General features: G+C 39.2%; 1 protein-coding gene across 17 annotated transcripts in view; it reads right to left on the minus strand.

The window, feature by feature from the left end:
- Window positions 1-22877, minus strand: part of adgrl2a (adhesion G protein-coupled receptor L2a) — a 191108-nt gene extending 168231 nt beyond the window's left edge. For 4 of the 17 annotated variants that reach the window (XM_045205309.1, XM_045205308.1, XM_045205304.1 and 1 more), the window contains exon 1: window positions 22207-22861. The gene's annotated coding sequence lies outside the window, so the exon portion shown is untranslated. Of the gene's footprint in view, window positions 1-22206 lie in introns of all 17 variants that reach the window. The other 13 variants (XM_045205301.1, XM_045205300.1, XM_045205299.1 and 10 more) reach the window with 8 other exon arrangements.
- Window positions 22878-23371: the final 494 nt, after the last annotated feature.

Genomic DNA, 23371 nt, shown 5'->3' on the forward strand with positions numbered 1-23371 from the left:
GGTATGCTTGTCATCGGCAAGGACTAGGGAGTCTTTTAGGATACAAATAAATGTAGCTATAAGGCAAAATCCTAGAGGAAAACCTGGTTCAGTCTGCTTTCCAACAGACACTGGGAGACGAATTCACCTTTTAGCAGGACAATAACCTACAACACAAGGCCAAATCTACACTGGAATTGCTTACCAAGACGACATTAAATGTTCCTGAGTGGCCTAGTTACAGTTTTGATTGAACATCTATGGCAAGACTTGAAAATGGCTTTCTAGCAATGACCAATAATCAACTTGACAGAGCTTGAAGAATTTTTGAAATCCAGGTGTGCAAAGCTCTTAGGCTTATCCCAAAAGACTCACAGCTGTAATCATCACCAAATGTGCTTCTACAAAGTATTCACTCAGGGGTGTGAATACTTATGTAAATTAGATTTTTTTGTATTTCATTTTCAATTATTTTCAATCATTATGGGGTATTGTGTGTAAAAAAAATTTTTTTTAATCCATTCTGATTTCAGGCTGTAACACAACAAAATGTGGAATAAGTCAAGGGGTATGAATACTTTCTGAAGGCACTGTATGTTTTCTTTTTAGTTTCCTCCATCTTTACTGAATGATAATAACTGTAAGGACATTTTTTCAAATAATAATGTAAAATTAACAACTGTACAAAAATATTTGTGTGAAGGCCAAATTACAGAGGAGGAACTTCATGACACTATTAAATATTTTCAGTTCGGAAAAACTCCAGGGCTTGATGGCATACAAGTAGAGTTATACAAAACCTTTTTTATGTACTAAAAGATCCACTATTAGCATGTTTTAACTACTCCTATAAAAATGGTAGACTATATCAGATACTCAGCAAGAAGGTCTGATTTCACTATTACTGAAACAGGATCCAGGTGGTAAGTATAAAGATCCAGTCCACTTAAAAAACTGGAGGCCCCTTAGACTTCAATGTTGTGATACAAAATGCATAGCAGGTAGAATTAAAAAGATTTTACCGGATATTATTCAGGTTTTTTACATAGACAATATATTGAAGATAATATAAGACAATTACTTAACCAGGCCTGGTCTTCATAGCAGATTTTGAAAAGGCCTTTGATAAAGTATGACTAGAATTTATATATAAATGCTTGGACTATTTTAATTGTGAATATCTTATACAATGGGTTAAAGTTATGTATAGCAACCCCAGATGTAAAATAGTAAATAATGGTTACTTCTCAGAAAATATTGAACTGTCAAGAGGAGTTAAGGTTGTCCACTGTCTCCATAACTTTTTGTTATGGCCATCGAAATGTTCGTTATTAAAATCAGATCCAACAATTAATATCAAGGGGTTAGAAATCCAGGGCTTAAAAACAAAAATGTCAGTGTATGCCGATGACTCTTAAGTCCGCAATCTGGATCCCTGCACAATCTCATTGGCGATATAGATCATTTCTCTAGGCTCTCTGGACTAAAACCTAATTATATGAGCAAGAAATATGTCACTTTATTTGGAAAAGTAAGCCAGAAAAAAATTAAACGTGCTTATTTATATAATGAATACGAGTTTGGGGGGCTACAATGATTAAATATTAAAGCATTAAACCTCTCACTAAAAGCTTCAGTCATACAAAAGTTATACTAAACCCAAACTAGTTCTCCAACAGATTAGTAAGAATAGCTCACCCGCCGTTCAAAGATGGCCTTTTTGCCTTTAACCAAATTACAACCTCTCATTTTTGGTTAATTGAAAATGAAACAAGCAATACAAAGCTGGTTACAATTTAAAGCCAGACCAAATTTTATGGTTAAACTCAAATATACTGATTGATAAAAAACCATTCTTTATGGATTTTTTTAAAACAAATTGTATTATCTTTCCTAATTATATTATGAATAAGAATGGTGAAGTTACGTCACACATGCAGCTTTCAAAAATATATGGGAATGTTTGCTCTATCCAAAGTTATAACCAACTGGTTGCAGCATTACCACAGAAATGGAGGAGGCAAGTGAAAAGGGGAGAAAGTAAGGAACTTAAAGACTATTTATTTTTTTATAAATATAAAAAAATATACCAGTTTCATTTGAGGTACCAAAATGTTGACAGTTGCGCCATACAGGTTGCAAAATAGCTGGGAAGAGATTTTTGATCTACCAATTCCATGGCAGATGGTTTATGAACTGACACACAAAACAACGCTCGATTCAAAACTTTGAGTTTTTCTATTGAAATTATTACCCAAAATTATGTCCGCCAACAGAATGTTATACATATGGGGCATACAACCATCTTGGCCCTGCCGATTTTGCTGCATTAGAACAGTTATTCTGGTATTGTCCCCATGTAGCTTGTTTCTGGTCACAGGTTCAGTAATGGCAGAAAAATCACAACATTCACTTAAAACTAACCCTACAAATAGCATTGTTGGATGATTTGGAAAGCCATAGTCAATCAATTAACAATATAATAAAACTCTTAGCAAAAATATTAATTTTTTATTTACAATCTGTGGATACTATGAGATTAGAAAGGTTCAGAATTCATGTAGGACATCACAGCACAAAAAAATATATGGCACATGGAAAACAAGAGCGGGTGGTTTACGAAGATAGGTGGGATGGGCTGAGAGTAGCTGAGGGGTGATTAAAAGCTCATGATCTGTAGTGGCTGGGGCCAAGAGCACCAGGTATCATGTGTGCCGCATATGTCTGAATGCCTTTTTGTGTGTGGTGTGTATATTGAACTGTATTTTTGTAATGTAATACCGTGTGGAAAAGTGCCATGTATGTGACATTTATGTAGAAAAATATCTGTATAAACAAGAGTGTAAAACAAGGTTGCCTTTGTCCTCCGAAGGGGTGGGAGATGGGTTTGAAAGAATAAATAAATAAATAAATAAACAAATAAATAAATGGAGAGGGACAGAATCAATACTGTTACATGTGTTTGGGCTAAGAGATTTCCTTTTCACAAGCAAGGTGCCATCCCATAAAAAATTGGAATGGATAAAGCAAACATAAAATATGCCCACTCTGTACCATGGCTGCAATAGGAATTGAGGTGACCTTGAAAGACCACAAACATATTCAGACTTTACTTTTCACAATTGCCTCATGATGAGCAGGGACGGCTCTCATAGTTTTTTCAATACAGGACAAAATCGTCATAACAGGAACCTAGTTTACTTTCTCTTGAACATTTACTACAGTACAACTGAAGAGCACTCAAAAAAGAGAGTTGCACTGAAATCCTTTATGACCTAAAAACACATGTATGCACTATTGTAGTTTTCATGAAAAACCCATTCTGGAGCAGATACAGAGGGACAAGAAAACACTTCCTTTGCTTGAGGCCATGGTACTGCATCAGTATGACTAGGCTTCTATATCCGCATCCTATAGGTAGGGATGTAGCAGCTGCAGCCTGCAGCAACACAGATTTCCTGAGTAAGACTGAGTCAGACAAAGACAGAATGTCTTCAACAGCGCTGCGCTGTCTGCCTCAGAGGCAGCAGGCTCCCCCACGTCGAAAATAAATAAATAAATGAGACGGCAGATCCCTACTACATGGAGATGTGTTCTGTAAATCGATGATAACAGTTCTATACTTTAATAATCTTTGTATCATGCTGAGAGTGTTTAGTATGCTGAGACACCAAAGCCGAATGGGTGAGTCTGCCTGCCTGCCATTCTCATCATTAAACGTGCCGAGGTCTCCCTTCTCTGCTGGATACCTTTTTTACCTTGCAGCTAGAGCCGAAACCACCGGTGATCAAATCCTGACTGTTTTCTTAACCAATTCTTGACTCGGATTTGATCTGAGACGGGCCTTAAAAGTGCCAACTGTCATATTGAAAGTTGTCAGAGGAATCATCATCCTAGGCTACTTTTGATTTCACAAGAAGCATGATAGGAGGTCAATGTACTGTGAATGGTAAGAACAGATTGTGAAATGTCAACAGGCACAGCATTGTCTTTGCTAAATACGAGGCTAATGCAGACAGATGTACTCGGAGAGATAGAGAAGCCACAGAGGTGTGGGCCCAAAGGCTTTCAACATATGTGCACTTGCTGTTTCCAGCCAAAGCACCGGATGACAGCTTTATAATCGAATCGACGTAAGAGTGACAAAAATGGGAATTGCGGCGCCCATTTGTTATTTCGATTAAAAAGCAACAAAAGCTAAGTATTTGGGAGGAAGGGAGCTATTAAAAAGGGACTGTTTGAAATTTGAATGACGGGCCCCGAGAACAAGTGGCAGATGTGAAAGAATGCTAAGTCCTTTGGACAAATATCTGTTGTCCCTCTCAAGCTGTTGAAGAGGGCCACAAGAGAATAGAGGAAGAGCTGGCTATTCTATGAAACGAGGTCTGGAAGAATGGGGAGGAGACAGGATAAAGTGACTGAGAGGGGGATGGGTCTAGGTTACAATAAAAGATTGACAGCCTGCAGGTGTTGCTTGACCTCTGCATTAGCCCCCGGGCTCAAGAAAGAGTAGGGATGTTTATTGTCACGGAACATCCCAACAATGTAAAAAAGGGGGCCAGTGATTCACCAAAATGTAAATCGCATCCAACGATTTGATGTGCTGGTTCAGCACATGCTGAATGAAAATATACCTGCTCCCATTTGATTTAAAAATAATAATAATCATACATTAATTCACACGATAGTCCTTACCAAGTTAAAAATTATAATCTTTGAAGGCCTTAAATACCTAGGGACCTGTGGCTCAATCATGGAGTAACCTAGCCTGGCTCGTTGAGGAAATATATTCCTTAAACAGATTGTGTTTCTTCTCTTGACACTGCTGCAGATGTACAATTTGCAAGCGGAAATCAGAAAATTCTCCCTCCGGTGGGGAAGAGATTGAGCCGATGATCAGATGACTTGTGGAGTCCCACTGAGTTCGAAATGGCGGGGAGTGGAATCAAGTCGCTGACCCCTCGGTGGCGGAATGATTGAGAGCAGCACGGAGCAGGGTCGGAACAAGGAGCATGGCTGACACCACAACCAAACACAGTGCGACTGCTGTTGCCCCTGAACGCAGCCCCGTGACCCTGACAGAGATCATCATGGCGAAATACCAGGTCAAACACACACTGTGCACCAGGACAGCTTTGCTACAGCTATTCTGGGAAGGAAGATGAGGGAAGGGGGGCACACAAAGCAAAACAAAAAAGTCATACTTTTCTGAAAAGTAGCAGTTGTAAATTGGGTCACTACACTATTTTAGGAAAATGAAATGTTGCAACAGATGGCGTACAATCTCTTATATAAATGTTGTGTGTGTACATTTTCACCAGTCCAGTAAACAATTATTAGCTAACAACTCATTACGCCCCTCTCCCTTATCCAAAACATATTGCAGTAGTCAGAGCTGTCTTTTCAGGACAAAAATAAAATACTGCTCCTCAATTTTGCTTCTAAAACAATGACTTCATTCACACTGTCATGCAATCATACACACTAATCTACAACCCAGAGATCTGAGTCAGGTACATATTTTCCCATTCTCAGTTATTAACTAGCTCTACTTGATCCTCTCAGAATATATAAACACAGTTTTTTCAGAATATAACAAAATATTGGGATTTTCCTCAATGTAGCAACGAGTGACCATTCAGTTTTGCTCCACCTCCACCATAAAGAATGATACAGTGGTGTAGACTACACAGTGAATAAATCTCTAAGGGTGGGACTGTAGCACCCATTGCTCTTTGTGTTCTCTCCATAAATCACTTTTACTGGCCATTCAATTAATCGATTAGAGCATTCCCCATTGGTCAGGACATATGGCTACTAAATAAAACAATCATGACCTAAGATATGTCATTAATAAAACATTGGGGGAGAAAAAGGAAAAAGGCCACTAACCAAAATATGTCTTGGATGAGCAAGAAATATAATTAAGTACGAATTCACCTAGTTAGTACAAGTCAACATTAAACCAGGAATAAAAACATTGGTGGGAAATCTACACCATCTCTATTACATACAATATCATATGTCTACATTCTGATCCCAAACAGTGGTTCAAGTATTTTCTCTTGTTCAGCATGGAAATATGTGTATTTATTTGTATTTGAGAATGTGAAGATACTATTGGGCTGTACCATAACATTGTTTATGTTGTTTTGCCCTTTCTCCCTCTAGTATGGAATCCATAACCCCATAATCATTTTAGCAATGCAACAGAAAATCCTATTAGTACTGAGAGATGCCTATACCTGTCCCTCCATGTAGATTATAGCTAGGTGATTTGTGATGGTAATCATTTTTAATACAGGTTCCATACATTGTTAGTGGTCATTCTGATGTTTTAGTGGAAGTGAAGTGGATTATAGCAAATTAAATTTGAAAATGTAATTTCCATTTACTGATAGCACAAAACTATTCCTTTCAGGACAAAGGAGATAAGAATTGTTCTGCCATAGCTGTTAAATGGTGTCATTATCAATGCTTCTCAGCTCAGGAATTAATAGGCTGACATTAATTCAGGAAGATAAATAAGGAGGTCAAAACTTTGAGGCCCACCATTATATAGGTATCTCATGGCGATAGTACCTGCCAATCAACTCCAATAAGTCCTTGATACTATACATTTATCCTTGAAATAGACAGATAGAGCATGGAAAGTGCATGGAATACACTCAGTATAACATTGTGGATGCAAGGAGACAGACAACCCAATGTGGATATATTTTGTAGGATTTCTGCTCAGAGAGCGTTTCATGAGCACAACAGAGGCGTTTGTCCTATGATCCATTGTGCCATGATGCTGTGCCTAAATTAGTCATAACAAATCAGGGATCACAAACGAAGCTCGGCAGTTGGCCCAGCCAAGTTCTCCTAAGCTCATCTTCTCAATTTCAGCGGAATGCATCAGTGTTGCACTCATTAAAAAATTATACAATGCGGTATTGGTGAAGACAAAGTCAGACAGGCACATGGCACAAAATACTGGGTGTCGGGTCAATTTTGTCCACTTCATCTGTGCTGACGTATTCCGAAACGAACTTCAACATCTAATAACTCGGTCAGAGAGAGATTTTCCAAGGCTATGGCAAGCTATGTCTGAGCTTTAATTTGCCACGCGGATACAACACATTAGTTGTATACAGTACACCGAGAGAACACATAATACTTAGTGTCACAAGAGGACAGTAGATAGTGTTGATACTGAAAAGGTATACCGTTAGGTTCACAATACTTGTTTTTTCCTCCATGCAAGTGGAAGTGTGGTTACCTTTACCATTAATTGCACCAGTGTGCAGCTTTAATCTCTCTGTACAACAGGATGAAAATGAGCAGATGTATGGGTAAAAAGCCTGCTCTGTCCCTCTATTAAGGACCAGGCCCATCAATAATTCACCAAGATCGTGAGGCATTATTCAACAGGAAGATTAATGTTTAAGATGGTGGGTGGCAACACTAAACATGAAAAACGTAACACAGACGATGACTCGAAAAAGCAACATCTAAAATGGATGTGGAGCAAGTTGGTAAGCAGCCAATTTATCGCCATTCTGACAAATCTTTGCTATCACTGGATGACAAAAAAGAAAAAGGGTATGGTAGGAGACACTATAGAGTGATATGATTGTATATATGAAGTGCACAGAAGTGTGGTGTCAGCAAAGGCAAAAAAATAGTTTAGGAAGGTGTGCTGATTCTTCAAGATTACACATTATACTCCTGTTTTCTTGTCCTGGCACACTATCTAATTGAGGCTTTTAACCTTCCTATGGCTCAGAGGAATGACAAGCAAAACCAAAATAAGGGATGCCACATAATCTAAGCCCTTACTAAAATAGACAGCAGTGCTAGGACCTTTCCCTTAGAGCAGCAACACAAACAAATTGAGCCAGTGCTGGAGCAGACACGGCAAACGTCACCCTCTACATTCAATCTCAAAAGATGACATGAATGCCTTTGTGAGACAAGGGAAGTGCTGTATGTCATTGCAAGCTAAACAAGGTAGAATAGCACTGGCTGGCTCTCATCAGGAAACGGGAGACAAAAGAAGTGGGTGTAGTATTTCTTGAGAGCAATCAGTTGTCAGCCCTAAATCTCGACTAACGTGTAATGCAGCTTGTTAAACCTTGTGAAGGTATATTGACCATTTTATTTAAAGATAAAGACAAACCTAAAAGCCCATTTAGCTGTTGCTTGCAAATGAATGGTTTGCCTCTCCAATGCACCGTACAACATGAAGCATATTTCTGTAAAGGAAAAACGATTGTAACAGATTTCAGGCACTAATATCATAATTACTAATTCATTCAATGCAGTCATTTTAGACTGGTTCGGTTGTGCAGCTATATCAATTAATTTACATCATATTTAAGGCCATGTTCGATCAGTCTCAGTGCTTGTTGCCCTCTGCCTTGGGTTGTGACAGAGAGCAGCTTTTGGACTGAGCTTTCATCTGAGCAGTTACATGTTCATTAACATGTGTTCACCCAGTGTTATACAATGAGAGTGGAGCCCAGTTTTGTGTCTAGGCCTACTGTAGTCTGACTGGGATGCAACTACTCATCGTCTTTAGACAAAGAGGAAGTCATACAATTTTGAAATAGTTTCAGCTGTGTTATCTTCAAGATGTAAACATTGTGGGCTTTTCCATGAATTTATAGTGAGAATGGATTGGTTTTTCCACATGCATAAAACTTACATTGTTAGTGCTCTATGAAACTGAAAACAATTTACTATAATTGCTGTATTACATGTTGCTATATAACCGAAGGGCTGAACAATAAACAAACATGACACATATTGCAACCTACGATATTAAACAGCCTCATTCCATTTCGTTGCTATATCGTTTTTCAATATAGCAGATATGTACAGTGAGGGAAAAAAGTATTTGATCCCCTGCTGATTTTGTACGTTTGCCCACTGACAAAGAAATGATCAGTCTATAATTTTAATGGTAGATTTATTTGAACAGTGAGTGACAGAATAACAACAAAAAAATCCCGAAAAATGCATGTCAAAAATGTTATAAATTGATTTGCATTTTAATGAGGGAAATAAGTATTTGACCCCCTCTCAATCAGAAAGATTTCTGGCTCCCAGGTGTCTTTTATACAGGTAACGAGCTGATATTAGGAGCACACTCTTAATGGGAGTGCTCCTAATCTCAGTTTGTTACCTGTATAAAAGACACCTGTCCACAGAAGCAATCAATCAATCAGATTCCAAACTCTCCACCATGGCCAAGACCAAAGAGCTCTCCAAGGATGTCAGGGACAAGATTGTAGACCTACACAAGGCTGGAATGGGCTACAAGACCATCGCCAAGCAGCTTGGTGAGAAGGTGACAACAGTTGGTGCGATTATTCGCAAATGGAAGAAACACAAAATAACTGTCAATCTCCCTCGGCCTGGGGCTCCATGCAAGATCTCACCTCGTGGAGTTGCAATGATCATGAGAACGGTGAGGAATCAGCCCAGAACTACACGGGGGGATCTTGTCAATGATCTCAAAGCAGCTGGGACCATAGTCAGCAATAAAACAATTGTTAACACACTACGCTCTGAAGGACTGAAATCCTGCAGCACCCGCAAGGTCCCCCTGCTCAAGAAAGCACATATACAGGGCCGTCTGAAGTTTGCCAAAGAACATCTGAATGATTCAGAGGAGAACTGGGTGAAAGTGTTGTGGTCAGATGAGACCAAAATCGAGCTCTTTGGCATCAACTCAATTCGCTGTGTTTGGAGGAGGAGGAATGCTGCCTATGACCCCAAGAACACCATCCCCACTGTCAAACATGGAGGTGGAAACATTATGCTTTGGGGGTGTTTTTCTGCTAAGGGGACAGGACAACTTCACCGCATCAAAGGGACGATGGACGGGGCCATGTACAATCAAATCTTGGGTGAGAACCTCCTTCCCACAGCCAGGGCATTGAAAATGGGTCGTGGATGGGTATTCCAGCATGACAATGACCCAAAACACACGGCCAAGGCAACAAAGGAGTGGCTCAAGAAGAAGCACATTAAGGTCCTGGAGTGGCCTAGCCAGTCTCCAGACCTTAATCCCATAGAAAATCTGTGGAGGGAGCTGAAGGTTCGAGTTGCCAAACATCAGCCTCAAAACCTTAATGACTTGGAGAAGATCTGCAAAGAGGAGTGGAACAAAATCCCTCCTGAGATGTGTGCAAACCTGGTGGCCAACTACAAGAAACGTCTGACCTCTGTGATTGCCAACAAGGGATTTGCCACCAAGTACTAAGTCATGTTTTGCAGAGGGGTCAAATACTTATTTCCCTCATTAAAATGCAAATCAATGTACAAAATGTTTGACATGCGTTTTTCTGGATTTTGTTGTTGTTATTCTGTCTCTCACTGTTCAAATAAAACTACCATTAAAATTATAGACTGATCATGTCTTTGTCAGTGGGCAAACGTACAAAATCAGCAGGGGATCAAATACTTTTTTCCCTCACTGTATTGAGTGTTAGCATCTGACTTCCAATCCCTTTTGTTAAAGCTACAACGTCAGTCATGCAAAAATATTTCCTTTCAAAAGGACGTGCCTCCCTTCAATGGAAAATAATCTTTGCAAGAATCAGTCTTGGCGTGATAAAAAATTATTCCAATGTAAATGGCTTACTGGCAATGGTATCGCACTCTACCACCCACAGCAGGACAACCGATACAGCAATCACTGCTTCTGCACCTTGTGTATGTTTAAGATGTGTTTGCTCTTTTGTGATAACAAAGGAGGGGAAACAAACGACTCAGAGTAACTGGACCAAAGTCGGCAAATCCAAAGACACAGAGGATGATACAGCAAACTGTAAGCGAATAGAGATAAAATATTCACTGGGAAAATTATCTTTCCTGTCATAAGCCCTCTCTTTTTGAATACCAAAGGAATTCAAATTCCCAAACAAATCCTGAAAGGTTGACCAATTCTGTGTTATACAAACTGATAAAATGTCAGTCTGGGTCGTACCTTTGAACTGCTACGCCGAGCCAGCATGAGGTATAGATTGCCATCTCTGGTATCTCTGTACAGGTAATCCACTGAAGTGTAATTACCACAGCTCTAAATTATACAAAATGATAATATGGAGTTTAAAACTCCATATGAATATGGAGGGAGTGTGATAACAGAGCACCATGCTGTGAGAGAGGGTAATACCTTGATAATGGCCCTTGTTTAGTGGCGGAAATCTCCTCACAAGACAACAGGCTCCCTGTGAGATATCTACTTAAATGTTTCTTGACACGAGAGAGGCCTTCACAGAACAACAAAATGTTCTAAGCCACGGTGATAGAAGATTATCTAATTGCAGGACTAATGTGGCTTAGACAAAGGCAATTGCTTAAATAGGACACAACCCAAGATTCCCCACAAACACAAGACTTGAATTGTCTTTGTTGTCATGTTCCACAATGCTTTCTCTTTGTCTACTTGGTTCCTAATGGTATGACTTGAACATGGTGTGATGGTTTAATAAAATTTAGATTTCATGACACCAGACTGTAAACATTGAGAAATTCCACATTGATTCAATGTTCAATCATAACTTCAGTAACCATCCTTTGTGCAGACCAGTGCCACTTATAGATATTAGCTGTAAAGCTAAAGTGAATTAAAACCTCTTCTATGTGGCAAAAAAGGAGATGGAATGGTATGGAAGTAACAAATGAAAATCGACAAACAGTATGTCCCCATATGTATTTACACTTAGGCTAAGGACATCAACAACACAACTGAACTTTAATAACATTAGAAAAAAATGACAATGTTGATATCTTTAATCGACATATGTAACATCAATTAGCATTTTGTTTCAGGCTACTGCAGCATGCTCCAGTTGTGAATCATGCAAATATCAACACTTCATTGGAACATTTCTCTGAGAAATCTGAAAGTCCACAAATGTCAAGGATGTAAATAGGCTACACTAGATTATTTTATCCCTGGCCTACAATGTAAATCGGAAAAAACAACAATGTAGAAAATACAAAGTGTGACAACTCTCCCCTTTTTGGCTAATGCACTTAGGTATGTAGGTTTTGTGTAGGATGTCTTAGGTCCAAAATGTTTACAACTCTTGCTAATGGTAAGATTCATCAGGTTCTCGAGGCTACGTTTCCACAACGCTGTTAATTTAGTAAAGGCTACAGGGTTAACAACAGGAGGATCTCTCAGGCAATGCAAAAAGGTGCATGTGCCAATCCTAGATGTTATCAGGCACAACAAAGCCAACTTTTTAGAGGCTTTGAACAGGCTCCCTTTTGGAGCTGTGGCTCCTTGGCTGCCCTAGGGCCTGCTGGACCTATTTCTGATGGTAATGGGGGCTGGATGCATCCTGTCAGCTCGCTCCAGACTCGCTAGTAATCAGCTCGAGGTGATGAATGATGGAAATGCCACGAGCGGCGACCAGTGCAGCTCTGCAAGGACAAAAATACACCCCAGCTTCCACTCTTTTTGTCTCTCTTTTTTTATAGTATTTTATTCCATCAACTACCCAATTGCATGGCTTACACCAGTTGCTGCAGGGGATAGAGAAAAGGGAAGTTCAGGTTGCATGTTACTGACAATAGCCTATATATTGTAACTCAGTCCTCACTCAATAGTGACAAATCCTTTGAGCACAATAAGCATTCATATAGAACTAAACCTAATTTATTGTAAAAGTTTAATATTCATGGTAATCTCCAATTTCCTAACTGAAAGAAGTGCAATAAGAAAAACAAAAATAGTATATTGTTTATTACATGTCTTAAAGGATGTTAATGGTAATAACAACTCAGACATGAGACATGTGGCTCAGTTTAGATGATAATGCCAGGTGTGTGGTGGTAGGGGTTATATTTCTAATACCATATTTAATTACAACCAACCTAGTAGGAGGTGAATCACTCTATTGAGCAAACAAGTCCCACTAATGGTAAAAGTAGTCACAGTTTGTGTGATTTTGTGACAGAAATATCACCTACTAATGTTTCACACTTTATTTGGAGGGAGGCATAAATTCTGTGTAGTTTTCGTAACGTCATTTTTTAAATACACTTTTGGAACATACAAGAAGCCCTGTACATTTTCATATTCCAACTGATACAATTTTCTTTTATATAAAACTGAAAATCTAACTGTCAGACAGATAAACCCAAAAATAGCCCTTTCTGGGCAAGCGTCAGTACGATGCCAGGCCTCGTGCAGCTGTACAAGCAAAGCTGTACAGAGAAGTCACCACGGCCACAATCGCTCAATCTTCCCCGTGTTAATCCGACACAATCTGCATTCAATGCAGCCCTGCTCCTTGGGTCTCTGTGTTTCTTTTCACACCCTTAACTAGGGATTTAGACCTGGCAGGATAGTGGACATGTTGTAGGGCCAGTCTACCACTTTCTTACTGCTTAATCACACTGGGGTGTATTTGTTGCAATGTTGTAACATTTGTCACCACCTAGACCATAACCCCACTACTGTCCATTGTTTTGTTCCAACATTGGATTCATTGTATTATGGTACAACAGAAAAATGGCCGTGGTTATAGCCACTAACAAAGTTTTTTGAGTATGCAGAATTGAAATATTGCTAGCTATCTAATGTGAGGCCACAAGAAATTACAGTGGATTTAGAATTTGTTAAAGTTTCTTGTCTAAAGTGCCTTCAGAAAGTATTCATACCCCTTGACGTATTCCACATTTTGTTGTGTAACAGCCTGAATTCAAAATTGATTAAAAATATATTTAAAAAAACACCCATCTACACACAATAGCCCATAATGATGAAGTGAAAACATGTTTTTAGAAATGTTTGCAAATTTATTGAAAATGAAATACAGAAATATCTCACTTGCATAGGTATTCACACCCCTGAGTCAATACATGTTAGAATCACCTTTGGCAGTGATTACAGCTGTGAGTCTTTCTAGGTAAGTCTCTAAGAGCTTTTCACACCTGGATTGTACAATATTTGCACATTATTCTATAAAATATTCTTCAAGCTCTGTCAAGTTGGTTGTTGATCATTGCTAGACAGCCATTTTCAAGTCTTGCCATACATTTTCAAGATGATTTAAGTCAAAACTGTAACTAGGCCACTCAGAAACATTCAATGTCGTCTTGGTAAGCAACTCCAGTGTATATTTGGCATTGTGTTTTAGGTTATTTTCCTGCTGAAAGGTGAATTTGTCTCCCAGTGTCTGTTGGAAAGCAGACTGAACCAGGTTTTCCTCTAGGATTTTACCTTTGCTTAGCTCTATTCCGTTTCTTTTTGGGGCAAGAGTACCACATAATGCTTTGTATTCAGGACATAAAGTGTATTTATTTGCCACATTTTTTTGCCGTTTTACTTTAGTGCCTTATTGCAAACAGGATGCATGTTTTGGAATATTTTTATTCTGTACTGGCTTCCTTCTTTTCACTCTGTCATTTAGGTTAGTATTGTGGAGTAATTACAATGTTGTCTCCTATCACAGCCATTAAACTCTTTAACGGTTTTAATATCACCATTAGCCTCATGGTGAAATCCCTGAGCGGTTACCTTCCTCTTCGGCAACTGAGTTAGGAAAGATGCCCGTATCTTTGTAGTGACTGGGTGTATTGATACACCATCCAAAGTGTAATTATTAACTTCATCATGCTCAAAGGGATATTCAATGTCTGCTTTTTTCATTTTTACCCATCTACCAATACTTGCCCTTTGCGAGGCATTGGAAAACCTTCCTGGTCTTTGCGGTTGAATCTGTGTTTGAAATTCACTGCTCGACAGAGCGACCTTACAGATAATTGTATGTGTGGGGTACAGAGATGAGGTAGTCCTTCAAAAATTATGTGAAACAATTATTGCACACAGAGAGTCCATGCATCTTATTAAGCACATTTTACTCCTGAACTTATTTAGACTTGCCATAACAAAGGGGTTGAATACTTATTGACTCAACACATTTCAGGTTTCCATTTTGAATTCATTTGTAAACATTTCTAAAAACATAATTCCACTTTGACATTATGGGTTATTGTGTGTAGGCCAATGACACAAAATCTCAATTTAATCCATTTTAAATTCAGGCTGAAACACAGCAAAATGTGGAAAAAGTCAAGGGGTGTGTATTCTTTCTGAAGGCACTGTAGAAATCACATCATTGCTAAATCATCCGGGCTTCATCTCTCAGGCTGGATGCCCTCAGCACCCAAGCAGGGTGCTTGCTGTAAGGACGGACTAGCAACATTTTGTTATCTGTGCCACAAACAGTATTATAGTAAAACATCAACACCAAATATATTGAGGTACTGGACAGAACAAATAGTTCAGTCCAATGGAGGTCAGTTTTTACTTCACAGTCTCATTGCCATCCTGTGATTAAAGCTATGTTCTGTAGAGGGAAACATTCAGGCTCAAATGGAACTAAATCTCACCTCCCCAAGGGCAGATATTTCACTTAAAGGCCCAGTGCAGTCAAAAACGTGATTCTCCTGTGTTTTGTATATATTTCCACATTGTGAAGTTGGGATAATACTGTGAAATTGTGAAAATTATAGTGTAAGAGTTGTTTGAAAAGGTTGGCAGACATTTCAGCCTATTTTTATGGGATGGAGTTTTGGCCTGCCTGGTGACATCACCAGGTGGTAAATTAGTTAATAGACCAATAAGAAAGAGAATTCCAAACCTCTCTGCCAATAACAGCTAGTTTTCCATTTTCCCTTCCCCACTCAGACCACTCCCAGACAGTCAAAATTATTGCTTGAGAAATTGCTCATTGCTAAGAAGCTATTTTTGTTTCTTTTTTTTAACCATTTTAATTTAAAACAATCACAGTAAGGTACTTAATTGTTACCCAGAAATTATGTAATATTGAGATGTAAAAAACTGCTTCAGTTGGGCGTTTACACATCTCTATTGGGAGTGGCATTTGTCCTCTGTTTTTCAGCATTTCCCCTGGAAATTCCTCTTGAGTTGACCCACCGTCTATATAGCTTATGGTTTGTCAGGGATAGAAGAGTGATACCGCTATATGGTCAACAGAGAGACAGAGTGCCTCTTACAGAGAAAGCAGCAGGTCTAGCTGTGACAGTTGCCGCCTTGTTACAAGCCCCCTCACTGTAGTCAAGATGAGCTTCGCAGATGTAGCCACTCAGTGCAGTGGTTTATAGGCTAACCTCAACAATGCATCTTTGTCAAGAACAGCTTTTCCTAGGACCATCTCTGTTTGAGGGTACAATACAGAGTGTGCTGTATGATCCAGGGCACAGGAAACCCCATCTGATCACACAAGGTCAGTACTACTTCCATGTCAAGATCTAACACCTTTTGAACAGAAAACGATCAAATTGAGAAATATAGGGGGCATTTATCATCAAAAAGCATCACATCTTATCATGTGAACGTCTCTTTTTTTGCTTACAAACAGAAACTCGTTCTCAAGTAACCTCATTAATTGGAGAAAATCTGCATTCATTTACAACAGGGATGCGCAACTGGCGGTTTGCGGGCTCAGTCGGGGTCTCAACTTACTGTTGAGAGTTAGAATAGTAGAATACTACACAAGGTGCAATTTCGAAATTTGGTTGTGCATCAGCAGTGTTTCTCTTGTTATGTCAGTAACTGACAGTCAGTCAATTAGCCCATGTCAGCAAAAAAAATAATTGATTGGTAAATTAGTCTAGCCAGCTATCTAAACTTCTAGTAATCATGGTCGAATTACCCATTGATTTTGTTAGTCACTCGCACTCAGATATCATTTTTTTTAAAACTGCTAACATTTCTCTCCACCCTATTGCAAAATATGTAGAATTTCAGGAAATAAGCTGTAAAATTGCTAATTTCCCCTCCACCCCATGGCAAAATTGTAGAATTGCAGCAAACTTGCTTTACAACTGCAACATTTTCTTTACACCACATGGCAATTGCAGGAAATGAACTCTAAAACGTTAAAAAAATATCTCCGCTGTCAAGAGGGGGGGCCGCTAAACTGTTTTGCTCGCTAGGTGAGTGAGGGCCCCCAACAACATTTCACTTATGTATGGGTATGGATGTGGGTACGCAGACCCGCGAGCCACTGCGGCCCCTCATGATGAGTTCAGTTTTTTTGTGGCCCCCACCCCCATCAAAGTTGCCCATCCCTGATTTACAAGGTCTAGCTAGGGTAATGATGGCTCTGAGCATGAAATTCAGCGCTGTCGCTATCCTCTGTTTGTCATACCGCATTTCTCAGTAATGAAATACAATCCAGCAAGGCACATCAGCAGGGCAGTCATAGGGTGTATTTTAGGATGTATGGGCGTTAACAAATGCCATTGGAATATGGGCTTCTCCTGATACTGAGATGCGCTGCCTGTCGTGTTCTTGTGGATCATCATTCTCCTGAGTGCACTCCAGCCTATTCGTATTACTATTCGAAACATTTCAATACTCAGAAAAATACGTTTCATCATCTGTTTTATCAAATTTCTCTGGCCCAGACATTATTGGAATCCTGGCGCCATTAGTGGCTGCTGCGGCTGAGAGAGAGCCTTAGTAAGCTAAAAGGTGCGCAGACACGCACATTTTTATTTTTTTCTTAACACAGCACGACAATGCCGAAACTCGACCGGGCAGTCGGGCGCGGGCTGAGAATGAGAACTTTAGTGCACATACCACCAAAAGTGAGATGTGTGTGTGTGTGTGTGCGTGTGCGTGCATGCACATATATTTACAGACATATTTTATTTTGTGTCTATATTCTCAGTCTTTATTATTATTTAATTAAAAACAAAAACAAAATCATATATTTTCTATTTAGTTGTACTTCTATTTAAGTTTATAATATATTTAATAATAACAGTAATTCATATTATTATTTTCATAATTTGTTGATAATAACATAGTTAATTAAGTTACATGTTTGTCAGAAAATTTTTGCATTCTTTCTGTCAAAGCTGACAAAAGCCTGTGAATATACTGTACAAGACAAAATATAACTGTCTCATTGGTTACACTTATGCCTGCCGCTTATGACACACTACATGTTCTATTCAAGAAAAAGAGATGCCTAGCGTATGCAATATGGTTCTGTAAAATATATATATTTGTCCACAACCAGTAACAAAAAATATTTGTTTTGCTTTAGTGCTGTTTTATGCCACGAGCTATGAATTTTACAGCTATGCCTTTTGTACTTTGTGTTTCCATTTTATTTCCAGAATCCTATTCAGAGGAGCACCAAAAGGGGCAAACTAATGAAAAAGAGATGCTAGATAAGCTAAGGATGGCTACTACTTGACCAGCGGAAAAACAATATGGAAGCCATTGAAAAATATCCTCACTATTTCTTTCACGGGTCTAATTTAGCTTCCATTAATAAGGCAAGCAGAAAGTTTCACCTGCCATTTCAGGAGGTAAATAATCCCCCACTGCTACAGAAGCCTTTGGCAAGTGGAAACACATTTTTCATAAAATAGCAGGGAGGGGAACCCTGGCTTACCAATTGCCAATAGTAAAATAAAATCAGTCATAAAAGGGGAGGTCTTTTTGCCCAAAGACCTGCGCATTACATACAATTTGCCTTAGCCCTTTTTACAGCCTTGTTTATTCCATTTAATGGCAAGTGATTATCCGCACAGTAGGGCTCCATATAGGAGAACCAGCAACAGAAATGATTGTGTCCGAAAACGCCTCTTTGTACAAGACAGATAACATATTGACCATAATTGAGTGTCCGGTGAAGGGCTCATTGTGTGCAATTTTACTTGAGGGGAAAGTCATTTTAACTGTGAATGCATTTACTCTTGACCTGTGTCAATCTGGTGTTCCTTACATTGTGAATAAAAGCAGCAGCACAGCTCCGGGGCATTCTGGACAGCATTCGTAAAAAGCACAGCGGCACTTTCACACCACTTTATTTGGAGGAGCCTAGTCAAACATTTTACATTTACATTTTAGTCATTTAGCAGACGCTCTTATCCAGAGCGACTTACAGTTAGTGAGTGCATACATTTTCATAATGGCCCCCCGTGGGAAACGAACCCACAACCCTGGCGTTGCAAGCGCCATGCTCTACCAACTGAGCTACATGGGGTCAAACAAAGCCACAATGTGACTACGGTCACATTCTGAGTGTGGGTTCAGTTCAGTAAGCATACAAACATGTAGCCAGTCACAGTACAAATACAACTCCAAAATAATCAATAGTGCATTGCCTCAATACAGTCATAACAGATGAGGCTATCTAGTTTGATTGTGTAGCTTCAAAACTGTAGGAGATGCAAAATCATCTGCATGATCCCATTGAAGTGGAGGCGATGCTCTAGCATGCCACTCAATCATACCTGAGCAGATTTCTCTTGGCATCAGAGTTATCTATTCAAAAATATTAAATATAAATATTAATAGTGGCTCTTGATTTTTCTTGCCTTCACAATATGATACTGTACAGTATGCGCTACTTCTCTCCAAATACATGGTCTCTATGAGGTTAAAATGAACACTTTACTAGTTTTGCTTGATGACAATAATGTAGGCTACAACTGCAACCAAGAATAGAGAGCCAATGATAATATGTACCAGTTTGGTCCCCTAAATCCATAGAGAACTACACTGAGTCTATTGATCTGTGAGTGGAAATGAACAGAGAGGCAGAGGGGCAATCCGGGCTCTGGTACATCAACATCTGCAGTTCTTTGAAACAGGACGCACTCCCTGTGACACAAGACTGGTTCGAAAAAGCGACTGTTGGTTTGAATTAAACAATAGCATACTTATAAAGGCATATTGGCTCAGAAAGTGTGATTGCATAGAGCTAAAAGACATAAAATAGACCAACACATGAGAAACCACTGAGAAGCCTATAAATGGCCTAAGCTATGCATGGGTGTATGATTTGCAACAGCTTGAAATGTATCTAATGGTATTCTTTTCAACAAGCTTCTGACGGTTAACCAGATACTCTCTCTGTTCATAAAATGTATATGCCTATACCTATTCTGCAGAAGTATTACATTCATATTACATTCGTAATATGAATGTAATAATCGTATTACATTCGTATTACATTCATAATCCTCAACTAATACACAATAATAGATGAAAAATGTATAATATCAAAACAACCCGTATTGCAGTTGAGTGTAAATAAAACTAGAAAGAGGTTATTACATGTTCCCATGAAAATATAATTCAACTGGCAAACAAAAAAGCAGGGATATTGTGTTTTCACATAGAAACACAATGAAAGGGGTAGAGACTGTCGACAAGTTCACCTCCCATTTTACTAACTCACACTCCCCCTACCCTTTCGGCATCAGCCAAAACGAATGGGTTACAACGCTGGAGTTCGCTCCATTAAGCAAGAGTTGTGACCACTTTCATTTGCTAATCTATTCCTTCAAACAGTAAAAATTCGTACTTGCATTAATTCAAACATTTTGTGCAGAAACGTGAAATGGCATCCCCCTTTATGAAAGGGGCTGAGGAAGAAGAATAGCAATGTGCCTCAACAAATCAAATAAGAGTGCAGATTTTGTTCACACACACTCTGCTCACAACTGCACAGTTGAGTTCTAATATTAGTTGTATAATTTGACCTACCCTCTTTGCAGCCAAAAATAAAGTTAAATGTTACCCTATGGTACTGATGAGATAGATGGTCTAGAGCCTATTTGCAAAGGACTAAAGTATTATTCCCATTTATAAACTAAGACAATAAAATACAGTTAGCCCTTCTAGATGATCAGCTATAGCCTATAGCTTTATCTGAGGTAGGTTTATTCATATTTATGTAAATTAATATACATTGAGACGTTGGATTACTGACACATTTCTATCAATATAAAAACTAAAATAACATTATTTTTAATCAATGAGTAAGCCTACTTATTATGCTAATGACTAGCCTTTATTCTGTCATTGCCATTTCTAACACTGGCTGACCGCACGCAGAAACAAGTGCATATGATTGCCCGCATTCATGACCAAATACAGTCAGGAATTTTCATCAGCCTTTCACATCATGCGTAACGCCTCACAAAATATGAGAGAATCAAGAATCGTGCTGGTAGTTTAGTGGCGGAAAAGGGAAGACTGGACTGGAGTACAACGTACACTGTACAATGAATGATCGATATTTATTTTTTTCTGTTCCACTACTTCACACACAGCGGTTAGGACGCTGAGTTGGCCCGGGTAATATATGAGTCCCGCTCCACATATGAGCTTTTGCTCGGGTCGTTAACACATGCAGGTTGACAAGATGGCTTTGGAATTGGTAAATAATGCATGTGCACAGTAAAATTATCTAATTTTACTGCCACTGTGCGCAGCTGTGTTTCAAATAAGACACAGATAGACGATATATCGTCGTTTCCTTTGAATTTATATTTTTAACAAATTATTTCAAATTTTCAAGATCAAGTTTTTGCCTGTCGTATTAGACTACATATTGTTCTTCAGTTCAACGCATTCCAGTTTAATGAACTAGTTTTACACATAATACTGTCTGTCTACTATGATGCAAAAAGGCTATTCTAGAGTTTTCCCTTCTCAAAATAAAGCAGTGCCCTGGCTAGCTAGACTGAAAGAGATAAGCCTCATTGCTCTCCAGAATCACAGCCACATTGATTCTTAGGTCACTGCTAACATACAGCCCTATTCAAGCAAGGAACCCATTGGTAGGCTACTTTTTATTTTTATTTTATAGCAAGGAGCACAACTCTATGTACAACTTTAAAGGCATAAATTAAATTGTGCTTTCCGTGTTCTGGTTCATATAAACGTGTTCCCCCTCATTTTAATAGTTTCCATTCACTCAAACTGAGAGGGAGGCAGCTGACCAAATCAATCCACATCTGGTTGTTTTTATTAACCATTTTTCAATTAACCATGGTATCCCTTGGATCATTTTCATTAACCTACTCCAAACAGTTATGTTCTTTAAAAATAGACCTAATTCATGGAAAACCTGTTCTTTGGTTTTTCATAACTCAAGATTTCAAGCAGCCTACAGATGGTTTGTTTGTGGTTTGGGAAAGTAAAATATACAACTGTAATGTGTGATTAATTATTTGATCTCCTCACATATGTGAGTTGGAAAGTATATCTATGAACATGACAAACAATTCCCCTAATAAAGTGATCAAATAAAGTTACAGGCAGTAGGCTACTCCCTTCAACTTGTCAAGAGATGAAACCACTCTTGGATATGGTTGGTGAAGTGATAGTAGGCCTAAGTAATAGGGAAATGCAAAGATCTTAAAGACAATCCTTACCTTTCTGAGCAAACAGTCACAATAAATAAGATGAAGTCAGTGGCAGAAAAAAATCAGTTGGACAATGGCAGTGTGTAGAAAGCTGGCAGTCTTGTAACAGGAACTCCTCTGCAGATCAGAAGACAGCAGGCAGTGCAGAGAGAAGCTCTGCAGTTCTGATGCATGCTCCACTTATCTGGGACAGATAGGGCTTTATCAGGCAACTGTTCCCTCTTTCAGCCCATACATTCCCCCAGACCGGACACACTCTTCCATGGCAAGGTACTGCTCAGTCTTAACTCATCAACAGTTCTGCTCGAGCATTTAATCTCTGCTCCCCTGTTCGCCTGGAGTCCAAGCAACAATCCAGACCCGAAGAGACAGGGGGAAGAAGAGCGAACAGGCAGTGAAACCTATTCTCTGCAGAAAAAAAGGAGACCGCAGTTGACGTCAACCCGCGCCGAGTTCCCCTGGATGAGAGAATGAGGTTCAATGGTACTGCAAAGTTTCAGCGTCTCGCGTTTGGGAAAAGATCCCGCTCACAGCATTGAGAGACTTGCTTGATACACCGGAGCAGGCTTCCAGTAAACAGAGCCAGTGGCCAGTGCAGTGAGTCGCAGCAGGGCAGGCTGCCTTCTGCAAGAGCCGTCTGTGAATGGACTGCTGTCAAAACCTGACACGGAGTCCCGATCCACACTGACTCGGAGTCGACACATGCACACATCCAATACGAACTAATCATATAAACATATTATCATGTCCAGCAAGACTAAAGCTCGGCTGTTTAGCCCTGACTGTCGCTAAGAAGATTACAGTGAACAGAGTACAAATGTGAAGTAGATTATCTATAAATATATGCCACTATTGACCATTTTCCACTCCATTGGAAAGGTTACCTTCCCTCTTTTTGTGTAGGGGAGGCTCAATCCCCTCACAGTAGGCAGTCCAGCCTATTCAACCAATGACTGAGGACTTATTCTTACTTGAACACTACCTAGCATCAAAAAGGAAGGAGCAGAAAAGTGCAGAGAGACTTTTTTCTCTCCAACTGGCCTCAATTAAAGTCAGAGTGGCCATTGCAACAGTCCAAGGGGGAAGGTGATCTGCTGCTGTAGAGAGAGGTGGGCAAAGCTGACCAAAGACTAAACAATGTATTCTTGTGCGATTGTGAATTGTTGCATAATGG

This window comes from Coregonus clupeaformis, chromosome 20, assembly GCF_020615455.1.
Source record: "Coregonus clupeaformis isolate EN_2021a chromosome 20, ASM2061545v1, whole genome shotgun sequence".
Taxonomy (NCBI): Eukaryota; Metazoa; Chordata; class Actinopteri; order Salmoniformes; family Salmonidae; genus Coregonus; species Coregonus clupeaformis.